We start from the raw sequence: 13,159 nt of genomic DNA on the forward strand, positions 1-13,159 counted from the left end.
AATTTTCAGGAACATTTGACTGACTGACTGTATTTTTATACTGCCTTTCTGAGGTCAACCAAGGCGGTTTACAAAAAATTCAAAACATAAAAGACATCTTAACACAAAAACACAGCAAAACGTTAAAAACAACATAATTTTTTAAAAAAAAAACACACACACATTAAAAAGATGTGTCTTGGACCACTTCCTGAATGCAGATAGTGTGGGGGCCCGTTGCAACTCCAAAGAGTGTGTTTCAGAGTTTGGGAGCAACACAGGAGAAAGCCCTTGTAGCCCATTTTGCAGGACTCCATAGCAGATAGGAGGTGGAAACAAAGTGGATATTGTAACTGTAATAATTACAGTCAAAAAAGAAAATTAGGCTGCAATCTTAATCACAATAGGATTTACTTCTGAGTAAGTATGTTCGATTGCACTGTTAATGAATAGCCTACAGGACTTTTTCTATATTGGACCTACATGACCCTAACCCTTCTGTAGTACAAGTGGTAAAATTCCCATAGTTTGGGCTCTTTAATTCTATGTTTTGTTTTGACATATGTGGTTAATATAATGAAAAAACACACAGTAGAAGGTTCTACATATGCAGTACAGCAATTTGTGATTTATAAATGGTTAATAAGCAGATATACTAGATAAAATCCCCCCCCCCCGCAAGAATTCCAGCTGTTTGGTACTTTTAGGATAAAATGGGATTTAAAATCAGAGGGTCATCATCATATGCAGTTGTTATAAATCAAATGCTTTATAAAACCAAAACAATTCTTCCAACATAGCTTCCTTAGCCTTCCCTGTACTGACCAAGTATATAATGGCACACCCTGTTATGATGCAAATTCAGTATTACTTAACACAGCTTTTGTCCTCATTATTATCAACATGGTCAATTGGCCAATGAAAGCAATGAACACAAGAGATAAATGCAAGAGTGGAGATGACAAGAACAGCATTTGTTAAAATGAAACAATTATTATGTAATCGGGACCTTAATCTTGCAGTATGGATTGAGATGGTAAGATGCTACGTGTTCTCAATATTATTTTATGGAGTGGAGGTTTGGACTTAAAAAGAACAATCTGAGGAAATTCGAATCCTTCAAAATGTGGATATACTGACACATGCTGAAAATACCGTGGATTGATCAAGTAACACATGAAAACGTACTATGCAGAGTAAGCAAACAAACAGAATTGGTAAAGACCATCAAGAGAAGAAAGTTACAATACCTTGGTCATGTTATCTGAGGCAAAAAATACGCTCTACTCTAACTTATTATACAAGGGAAAATGGAAGGAAAAAGATCAATAGGAAGAAGATGGTGAAAGAGTTTCAGGGAATGCTTCAGCTGTACTTCTATACAACTATTCAGAACAGCGGTGTCAAAAATAAAAATAGCTGTAATGATAGCTGACCTTCAATAGGAGATGGCACCTTAAGAAGACGATGGTCACTTGGCCAGAATTTTACAAGACCAGCAACAGAATTTCATCTTCTTGGCCTATTACCAATGGCTACTAGTCATATTGGCTTATTATTACCTCCAGATTCAGAGGCAATATGTCTGTTCCTCTGCACACAAGTGGGAGAATGCTGTTGCGCTCATGTTCTGCTTGTGGGCTTCCCACAGGCAGCTGATTGGTCACTGTTTGAACAGAATGCTGGACCAAATAGGCCTTTGATCCAGCATGGCTCTTCTTATGTTCTTACCTGAATCAGAGATGCAAAGTCAAAAAAAAAAATCCAGCTGAATGATTTTAACTATTCGTGTCAAAGCACACCAAGACATCACATACAAGTGGCAGTTGTTTTTGCAGTGCCGCATGCCTATCTGTACTGTTAATTTAAATGCATCCACACTGCAGTCCCATGGACATCTGGCATTTAACAAGAGCAGGGCTGTACCTATACCAAATGTCACCCCCACCCCTTGTTCAACTTTATTTAATTTATTTAGGGCGCAATCCTAACTGGATAGGCACTGCCTCTGACCTCAGAGGCGACCACCTATCCAAAGCAAGGCAGGAGAGGCATGGGGGGGATTGTTCCCTCTGCACCTCTCCTGCCTTGCTATTTTTCACTAGACAGCCATTTTCGGCTGACCGGGAGAGGAAGCTGCCATACGATACATAGGTTGTGTCGTACGTGCAGTTCTGCTCTCCCCGCCCCTGAATACCCCCCGAACGCCCCTTTGCATTTGCTCCGCGCTCCTCTTCCGTGCACAGAGGATGGGGCTTCTCAGCACTGCCTCTGAGGCAAAATGGACAAGGAGGAGGTCGGTTTTCTGGGAACCGTTGGTTCCTGGAAAAGAGCATATCCTATGGCCCTCTAGACAGTGTCTAGTGGCCATAGGATTGCTCCCTTAATGTATTTAAAATATTTATATCCCAGCTTTCTTCAGAAGAGCTTAAGAGACAGTTTTGAGTACTTTATTTTCTTATAGTGTTTGTATAGCCCATTACACAACTTTGGTTCACAATTTGTATACTGCTGATATAGAGGACAATCAATGTGCATGCATGAATCTAATCGCAATTGCTCACATGCACACTGTTTGTTGAATGGGCAATGATGATGTACATTTTCCTACAAAATTATCAGTGCATGTACACAAAGAACATGAACACAAGGATGCAGGTCACTGTTGGCCAGCTTTACAAGTGAAGATGAGCATGTGTTTGTGCTATTTGTTTCAGCTGTTGGGTGGATAGTTGAGTAGATGGCCTGTGACAAGCTTCCTACCCATCCCCATCCTCCCCAGTCCAGTGCCCCAGGTGACACCTTGGGTTGCCAGCCCCTAATTCCAGCCCTGAACCAGAGAGGAGTGGATGTGTGAGGGGTGCCATATTACAGGGTACTTTCATCAAGACTACATGTAGTTGGCTGTGCACAGAGCTGGCGTCAAGGGTAGGCATGGTTGGGCACCTGCCAAGGTCCTGAACCCCAGCAGGGGCCCACTGACAAGAGTTCACTGGAGTTGTTCCTCCTCCTTACCATTGCAACCCACTTGTTCACCTGCCCAGACAACAGTGATGCTGAGAAGGAGGAGCAGTAGCAGCTACTGCCTGCTTGAGCACAGGATCTCTGCCTGTCAAGCAAGCAAGTGGTAGCAATGATGGGAAAGAAGAGCAGGAGCAAAAGCAGCTGGTGACAAATGGTGCTGAGAAGGGAGAATCACACACAGAGGGAGCCCATTGCAGGTGTCTTGTCTCAAAAACATGGAACCAGCATTGGCTGTGCACGAGTCAGATAGCCCAGAGCAGAACCCAAGCTTCTGCTGTAGGACCACCAACGTCGTCTTATGTAGTCAGGCTAAGGGTGAGGGGTAGAATACTAGACTGAGATGGACATGACAATCTCTCTGGGCAGAAAGGAAATGTTCCCTTCTCAAAGAAAGACACCCAAGACTTGTCAAAAAATATTTAACAGTCAAACTGCTCTCCTATGCCCGTTTTCCTGGGATTAAGTACCATTGAACTCTATGGGGCTTACTTAAAAATGTATTACATTACAGTATCAGTGCTTTTTTAACGTTGCTGTGGGGAAAACTCTGCACATGCTCAGAGTCACCCAAGCAAAGGGTGGCAACCCTAATTACTGTCATGTACGTTTGAACATGCCTTAGACACTTTATTGTACACAATAAAGTTGGTTAAGGAGTTGTTAAAAGATGGATTTGTTCTACAATTTCAGTGCCAATTTACAGTATGCCAAGGGTTACAGTGCATGCATATGGATAGAGTCTACCTTAGTTCATTTCACCACAACACTAGGTGATGGTTGTTATTCTGGGTTAACGAATCTAGAATAAAAGAACATGGATGAGGACACAACATGGGCAATTATGGTACTTTCCCACAAAGTGCCCGACTGTTCTTCATAATCTGATCAACTGTTCCAGATCAATTAATCTAGAATAAAAGAATATGGAGGAGGATGCAGAGTGGGAAAGTATGGTACTTTCCCCCATAGTGCCCAGATTATGAGCGGATCTCTTGTGCCATGTTTCTTGCAGATACTGCAAGAATAACTCTGAACTTATACTGATGTGAGGGTAGAAAATCAGGGGATCACCCATATAACCTGTGGTTTGGTTTAGGCATAAGCTGTCCAGGAATTTAACCCAATCAGTTTCTAAATTGATCTAGCCAAATTAGCAGCAACTGTCATGCTGGTTTAAGAGGCCTGATATTCCTTTTGTTTAAACAGTTTAGACTAGGGTTCTCCAAGATTTTGGGGCTGTTGGGTACATTTAAAATTTTGAGAAAGTGTCATGGACACCATTCACAAAATGGCTGCCGTAGTGGGTGTAAGTCACAAACACCCATTTCACAAAACAAAGTAATTATGCTGAAAAACAGGTAACTTGCCCAATAGCATGACTATAACAGAGAGGTAGAGAGAGAGAGCCCCAAAACAGAAACCCACTCATCTGAACTCATAATTCTCTCTCTCTCTCTCATTCAGGATCACCCTGCCCTCCCAACACTCTGTCTCCCTCTCTTTCTCACACATACACTGTACTCCCATCACACAAGATCAGTCACCCCAGTCATTAATTTCTCTCTCTATTTCAGGATTTCTCCCAAAACTAACTTTTTCTCTGTCTGTCTCACACACCCACACACTCACACACAAACCATACCCCAAACCCCAAACCCACACAGGCAGGCCCCCTTCTCACTTTCTCCCCCCTCCCCAAGTTGGGTCACCCCATAGAGCTCCCTAACTTTGTTCTATTGCTCTTCACAGCCCTCTCCACCCCAGCTCAGCATCCCACCCTGTTTGTCTCTAGCCCAGCCCTCGCCTCCCCACTTCCTCCTCTTACTACATCAAGTCACACATACCCATGCCAGCTCTCCCTCGGTTGCCTCACTGCCATCCGCAAGCCCCCACTCCTACTTACCAGACAGCAGCAGTGGGATCTGTCCCTTTCTTCCTTTTTTTTCCTCTGGTGGCCAAGAGTTCCTCAGAGTGAAGGGCAGGCCCCTAGCCTTCCACCCTCTTTACTTCCCAAGAATGTCTCTGGGTCCAGATGGGGCCCAGAGTCATTCTGGAAATAAAGATGGCAGCTAGCCAGAGGCCGCTGCTTCACTTTGAAGTGAAGCCCCCAGTCAATTGGAAAAATAATAATTTTAAAATAAAATAAATCACTGGTATCAGTATGGCACTTCGCGTCTGCAGGCGCAGTGGAACCCACAGGCACCATGTTGCCTATTACCAGTTTAGACTAACTGGCTACTTAAGAAGTTTGAAAATGGGCAATTATGATTATAACAGTTACAAGGTATGTTTCTGTATTTTTAATGGAAATTTATTTTAGCTATCTTACATTTTGTATGTTTTAATAATTTTGTTGGGTCTTTTTAAGAGAAAAGTGACTCAGAAAATATATTATTATTATAGGTGTTAAATAGGTGTTAAATGGATTTCACTTTATCGATACTATCAGTGCTCCAAAACGAAACTTTTATTGTGCAATTGCCCTGCCTCAATCATGGAATTTTTCAGGGGGTCCAGATGACTTCGTCTTCCATTTATAACCATCCTGTGTTTTCCCATTGCTTCTTCTGTCTTTTCTTACCAGAAAAAAAAAGATTGAGGAAAGATGGAACAGCTGTGCAATGCCTTTTAATTGTTAGCACTAAGAGCCTTCCATCTGGAAGCACCCTATGAAGTAGGTGTAGATTTACCCAAGTTCTAAAGCAATATTTTAATATTTAAGTGGATACCCAGAGCAACTGTAACATTTCCTCAGGGCTAATTGCTTGATCAGATTCCCCAGTGACTGACAATTTGCATGTAGCCACAACACTATTTGCATGAGAAATATAAATTACCATGTGGCAATTATCCCTCTTTATACAAAGGTCAGCACTTCTTTCATTCTAAAAGAATGTTAAGCATGTACTCTCCATAGTACATGTACTCCAGTATAATTTGCTTACCTATCAAAACATGTCCAAAGGCACAATTTACACCATGCAGTTACCCCAAAATAACTGACACAAACATTCAACTGTTTTTATAATTTTCTCATTCACATTAGACCAAAGTTTTGTGTTACTCTGGTTAGCTTTTACTCTGCGGATCACACATTTTCTTAAGTTATGGCAGAGTGAAAGTCTCCTGCATGGGAACTGTTCCATTCAGTATCCATGACGCATGAGAATCATTCTCCACAAGGGTTGCCTGAAATTCAGCATTATGTAGGTACTCCATGGCCCACACAAGTCATGCATCACTATCAGCTTCCAAGCAGGTTGGCTTTCAGACATCCTCCCATGGGGCAGCTCACACATTATTACCTCATAATGTAATAATGAGTGAGCCCTGAGTAGTAGCATCTTGACAGACAGAAGCACAAACCAAGCCCAGCATCACGTATCTGCTACCATGTAGTTACTCTTGCTTTCCCTCCTCCTTACATGTTCTTTTTTCTCAATCATCTACCAAAGGATTTCTTCAGTGTTTCTGCCATTGAGCCGAATATAGGCATGCATTTGTCTAGCTTCAGTTTTAGACGTAGTGACGTCCTGTATTGTTTTCATTGCAGTACAGGCCTCCTGAAAACAAGCAGTTTAAGAATTGCTAGCTGAATATATGCAAATGTAAAAAAAAAAAAATGCAGGCAGCTCTGTTCCGTCCCAGAGAAGAGTGATATTACTGGTAATCTGAAACTCAGTAGATGATTGTAGTAGGATACAGATGCAAAAGAAGGCCAATGGGCCTTGGTGCTGATTGTGCAGAAATTTAATATCACAGGACAAGACTGTGACAAGCTTAATCAAAGCTTTGGCTGGAGTCAGTCAGCCAATCATATTTGTGTTTAATGAATGAGGCAGATGCCACAATGCAGCAGCATACAAATAGAAAATATAACGTGCAACTTGTGCTCTTTCTTAAAATCTATTTGCATACATTAAATGCCCTCATAAATCATAACCAGGAAACATAAATGCTCTAGGCATATGTTATAGTGAAACTTCACTTGGTGACACCTACAACTAATAATAAAACATACTAATATATTCTTGGCATTGTTACAGTGTGCCCACTTTAGATTTTGCAGTGTACAGACATTTGCCAAGCATGCAAAAGTAGTCACAAATTTATTTTTACTATTGTCCTTGGCTTCAAATCAGCCACTTTTCTAGAAGGAGCGGAAAAGCATAACTCCTTTACTATGGAGGAGAGCTCCATTTATTCTTTTATAAAACTCCATTCCTCTCTTTATGAAACACACACACGCAGATAGATAATGCTGTCTGTCTGCATGATCAGAAAATAAATGTTCAGATTAAGTTCTTTTATCTTTATTCTTCATGGTTGTTACTATAGTTACCCAATAGAATCAAGAAATATTGCTCTTAAAGTAACTGACCATAGTGTCACTTGGAGCAGAAAGTGGTCCTGTCTTGTTTCCTGTGCTGCGACGATTAAAAATTCCCCTTTTGTTCTTATCAATCTGGAAGGAAGCAATGGCATCAGTTTCATTTATGACAAAACCAATCATATACTGCTAGCCAGTTCAGCTGAAAGAGCAGGATGACTGTGTTCTCTTACAGATTCCAGATCTGAGATTTGGGGCAGTTTCTTGCTGCCTTTTTTATAGAGGTCCCATTCCTGTGTCTTCGACACCATTCTGACACACAGAAACCTAGTCAGTCAAAACTTATCTTGGAAAGCATATAACTGCAGCAATGGTGGTGTCTCTACAATTTCTGTTTGCCAGAATGACTGCTTGGGTTACTAATGCAGTTAGCTGGGTTGTGAATACAGGGGAAATCCAACCTCCTGGGCACCCCTCCAATCTCTCCATAAAAAAAATGATGATAGATACCAGAAGATGATGTAAGGCACTTTGCTCTCCTAGTTCGTGTGTTGTGCTCAGCTGTGCTGGGAACCATATTTCAGCAATCATTAGGGTTTGTACGCATTAAACTTTCAGTGCTGGTCTTACTTATACTGAAAGTAGCCCCATATTACCCTTTAAATTATAAATAATATGTGTTAGCTTTGTTTTGGGGTGGGGTGGGGAGGGGAGGGGAGGTCCTGTCTTCTGTGGCTGCTTGGTCATGAAAAAAGCACTCTGTACATGCACAGGCATATTTTATGAATTCTTATTAATCATTTTTTCCAGAATACACTGGATAATATGCAGATATTGTAGGAATAAATGTCTCAGACTATACTGATGTTGTTTTTTCTTGTTTTGGATGTCTCAGTATGGTGACATCTCTGAAGCACAATTTGGGCAAAAAGACAAAGCATCCACGTCTTTGAAGTAATATTCAGTGATTTTGGTATCATTCCAGTAACACAGACAAATAGAAACTATCGTAATGTTGGCAAGTTTCTATATTTATTGTGATATTGTTGATACTTGTATTACGTTTTAGTTTCTGAAGTGGAGAGGGAGTAAGAGGCATTGCTATATTAACATTTTTATTATTATTATTGTTATTGTAATCTACACTTAGTATATCTGGCTTGTTATAATCTTTTGTTTTGTTAGTATTTAAACTTTGCCTTGATAGCTTGTGATGCATATTTGTAATATGGAGCGCGCTCAGTAGCAAGTAATTTGTGTTGTACTGATAGCTGCCTGTGTACATATTTTGCAATTTGATTTGCATTGACATATAATCAGAATTTTCCAGGACATTGCACTCAGTGATCACACAGATCTACGACTGCAGCTTCTAGCTACATTTTGGACATAATCTCAGGGTGGGTAAACTTTTACCAAGTAGTCACATAGGAACACTATCATCGCTATATTGGGTCTGTCCATGTGCTTAAACTGTTTCTACACCTTTGCAACTAATTGGGAGTATGGAGTAGCAGGAGTTTGCTAAAATTCCCTTCACCACACGTCTGAACAATGCACACACTATGTACTAGCAACTACCATATGGTAAACATTCCTGTCCCCGAATTCAGCCACACTGACTAGTTAATTTCTCTGTCCTTCACATGCCACAGTTTTGTGATTATTTTCATCGGAGTTGCCCAGTTTGCTTTCCGTCTTCTACTGTATCTGTTTTGGTCTCATTTAACCATCAGAAATCGGTCATGGCGGCATAATTTACATCTCTGCCGTTATTAAAACAAACTTTTTAGTAACCACAAATGGCCATAAAGAATTTGATCCCTCAGGAAAGACAACAATGCCCACACCTCCTTGCCCCTGGGTGACCGGTACTGAGTGAGGAAGTGCACCACCTGTTGGAGCGTCTGTGCTACTTCCCCACATGGTTTCCCCTTCCTTGATTGGGCGGGCGTTCACGTTGTCCAGACTTAACCTTTGGAATCAGTGACTGTCGTACCCAAAGCTTTAGGTATGATAAGAATGTGCATTGTAAACTGCCCTAAAACAGATATGATGAAGGGTAGTATTTAAATGCCGTAAATAAAATATTCCCAAAGGGAAACTACAAAGGGCTTGGCTCTCTGTCTGGGGCTGCAGTCTGGGACAAATGACCCATTTGTCCCCTGGGTGAACGATTGCAAAGTCAGCCTTCCCAGTGTAATGGCAGTGCAAATTCCACAGCAATTAATGGGGTTTGTATTGTGCAGCATTTTGAGGACTGAAGTCTGCTGTTCGATTGAAAAATTAAATCTCCAGAGTTTTCTTTATTTCTTTATCTAAATGTATTCCTTGGCTTATTTATTTATTTATTTATTGCATTTATATCCCGCCTTTTTTCCTCTTGCAAGGAACCCAAGGTGGCTTACATTATCCTCCTCCTCTCTATTTTATCCTCACAACAACAACCCTGTGAGGTAGGTTGGGCTGAGAGTCTGTGACTGGCCCCAAGTCAGCCAGTGAGCTTCCATGGCTGGAGACTAGAACCCGGATCTCCTGGCTGCCAGTCCAACACTCTAGCCACTACACCACACTGGCTCTCTTATACCAGGGAGGTTTACAGTGTTTAAAAATAAAATAGTAATAATAATAATAATAATAATAATAATAATGATGTCATTGAGCCACAGAATCTTAATAGCTTTAAAAAAAAAAAAAAAGTTGCCAACCATGACCTAGTGGCTTAAGACTACCATGACAGAGTGGGAAAATAATGCATGCTCTGTTGTTTCCAATGGCAATGTTTCCCTATGTCATCTGTGGGAGGCCTTGATCCAAAGCCCTTCAGTGCGAGTGAAAAGGCTTCTGTTGGCTTTAGTGGGCTCTTGCACAGGATTGAAAGAACCATCTCAAATTCATTTGTATTCTTCACACCGAAGCAAGTGAAGGAGCCAGCCAGATGCAAAATACGATTAGAATCAGGACTGAAAGGAACAGAATGCCACCTGAAGGGCAGATATAGAGTTATCCGTGTTAAATATAGAAATATGCTTAACTTGTATTGCCTTAGCTAGGCTGACTCCATTTTGGATGGAAAGTATTCAGTATTTATCTGCTGTATTCATTGAGGCCAGGGATGAAGGACTATTGCAGATTTCTGAGCAATACCCTATGCCTTTTCATTTGATCCCACCAAGAGCGCAAGACGTTCTGGTCACACTGTGTTGGCCCCATATTGGGAAAATCATTTCCTCCTCTTTCACAACAACCTCTTTCTCAAGAGTCCAGCCTATGTTTTTAGGCTCCTATGAGTCTAGGCTCCAAGAGTCCTATGTTTTTATAGGTTCAATCCCTTCAGTTTTCCTGGGCACTATAGGAATCCTCCTTTGAGGAGTGTGTGAATGGATGGCCCCTGAAACATGCATGGGGTGCTAACGCATATGGTCTCCCTCGCTTAAGAATTTAATCATCTCAGCTTTAGATCCATGCTTCAGGTTAACTAGACTGGACACCCGTTGTCCTCCCGCTGGACTTTCTCACAACCCCCTCTGCTAAACAAGCTTACCAAATACTAACTTCTTTACCCTTCTTCCTGGTCATATTCTTCCCAAGCCCCTTCATTCAGATTTGAAAATGTAATGGGCACACTTTTTAACTGGCTCTAAAAAAACACCTTCCAAAGATTCATAATGTTATGAGCCTCAGGCTTTACATGAAATCCTGTTTATATTCAACAAAAATACGTTACTTTAATAGGAACAATATCCCCACCCCACCCCCGATAGCTGTATTGGAGTTGTAACATGTGTCCAAGTTGTGGCACAGAACCTGTTTGCTTTCCATGGGAAAGAATACTTATATCTACTTCAAATGTAAATATTACATTAAATTTAAATGGACTGAGACCTTCCGTACACAAAACATGTGTTCTGCTGCTGATCTGTGGCCTCCCTTCAGGTAAACCAGCCCTTGGAGTATGATACCATATGTAGTCCAAGCCTATGCATGTTTGCTAAGAAGTAAGGTCTATTGAGTTCAGTGGGGCTTACTCCCAAATACGTGTCTATAAGACTGCAGCTGTGACACAGGACCATCCTGTGATATAGGTTCATCCGTCAGCCCCTCACAGATCAAACAGATGCAATCAATAACCAGCAAGCCGGTACTAAGCAGAAGGTGGTTAAAAAGAGCCAAGCTATATACCACAGGACAAGGAGAAAAAACATACCTTCTGTACTGCTGGAAAGGCTAGCTGAAGTTATGATGTATGGGTGTGTGAGGGACAGCCAGTATCTGAATTAAAAAAAACACACACATTTGAAATAGAATATCTACAGGTTTATAGCATCTTTTCAGTGTTCTCTTTTTTTCTGCTTACACATTTGTAGTATATGCTGGAATGTGCAGAAGGAATATCTGGATCTTCTGCTAGGTCTCTGGGTGATCAGCAAGGATTTCTGATTCCCAGTTATTTCACAAAATGATCCCACCCACCCTAAACTATACTGTTGAAAAGCAGGGGGGGGGGACCCTTGGGGTAACCAGGAGTAGATTTTTGTGTGGAAGGACTGTACGCTCCATTCACTTCTGGTACTCAAAAACAAATTCCCTGGGCTCAGAAATATTTATTTCCAAGTGTATATCTTTTGGACCTGACTCTGGTTGGAGAATGTCAGGGTTCTAATAAAAAAAACTCAAACCCACAAGTCTAATGTCTGCCCAACCCTGGTTTATGCAAATAAACTGACATCTCTAATAATGTCTGAAATTTTCACTTTTTGTTCATGAACAGGAATTATCCCAGATATTTCCCGTAAATCCATTGTAAGATGCTAAAACCAATGTTTAAGTGTAGAAGTGGAGAGGTTGCTTCATAATTGCCTGAATGCATTGGTGCACACTGTCACTTTCAGTTCTTTCTTTCTGCCTATTGTTTTACCTACAGTATTTTGTTTGTCAGTTAACTATGTAAAACCCAGTTTGTGTTCACAAGATCCTAGCAGATCTAAGATATATATGGGAAACAGACACACACAGAGTCACAGAAGAAAGCAATGTTGGAAGCATGGCCCGAATGTACTGAACTTTCAGATGAACTGAAAGTTGAAAGTCAGTAGATCTCAAAATAGGGGATGAACCAGCTTGAAATGTGAAGGAATCTAAACGTCTTGTAAACAATGTTATGGAGTGTGGTAGAGCATGCCAAAGTTCCAGTACTTGGAAAACCGTGGATGGGGTCAATTATTCTGTGAGGACTTTGTACTCAATAAATTATATTATGGGTAGAGTACAGACAACCATATTCTCCTCTGTCTGGCCTATATTCTTTACTGTATGTATATGAAACTGCCTGGCTGGTTTTTCACCAGGGAAGAGAGTTTGCTAGTCACAAGGTCGGCAACACCAGCAGCCCTCGGTGTCCAATGGGGATAAACGGCATGTGTGTTAAGAATGGCAGGCAGTGGCTCTGTCAGGTTTGAGGGTCCTGGACAAAGTGCCTTCAAGCCTCCCCGCCACACACACACATACACATGCTGCCCTGGCTGCTCAGTAGCTCCTCCCCACTTTCTCCCTCAGTCCTTCGCTGCCCTGGTCACTTCAGTCTTCTCTCCCCACCCTCAGCTTACCAGATGGCAAGGAAGAGTGGTCCACTTTTCTTTTTTTAACATTTAGGCAGTGTGCATGCTACACAGTGAAGTGTCTGTGACAGGGCTCCAGTCGTTTCCACCATCTTAATTTCCGTAGAGTGTCCCAGACTGTCTACATGAGGCCTAGAGGTGCTCTGGGAGAAATGGATGGTGGATGCTTCTGGAGCCTTGCAAGTGGGCACTTCACTACACAACACAC

Source organism: Heloderma suspectum, chromosome 1 (assembly GCF_057233095.1).
Source record: "Heloderma suspectum isolate Gila_16-S chromosome 1, 16-S_ref, whole genome shotgun sequence".
Taxonomy (NCBI): Eukaryota; Metazoa; Chordata; class Lepidosauria; order Squamata; family Helodermatidae; genus Heloderma; species Heloderma suspectum.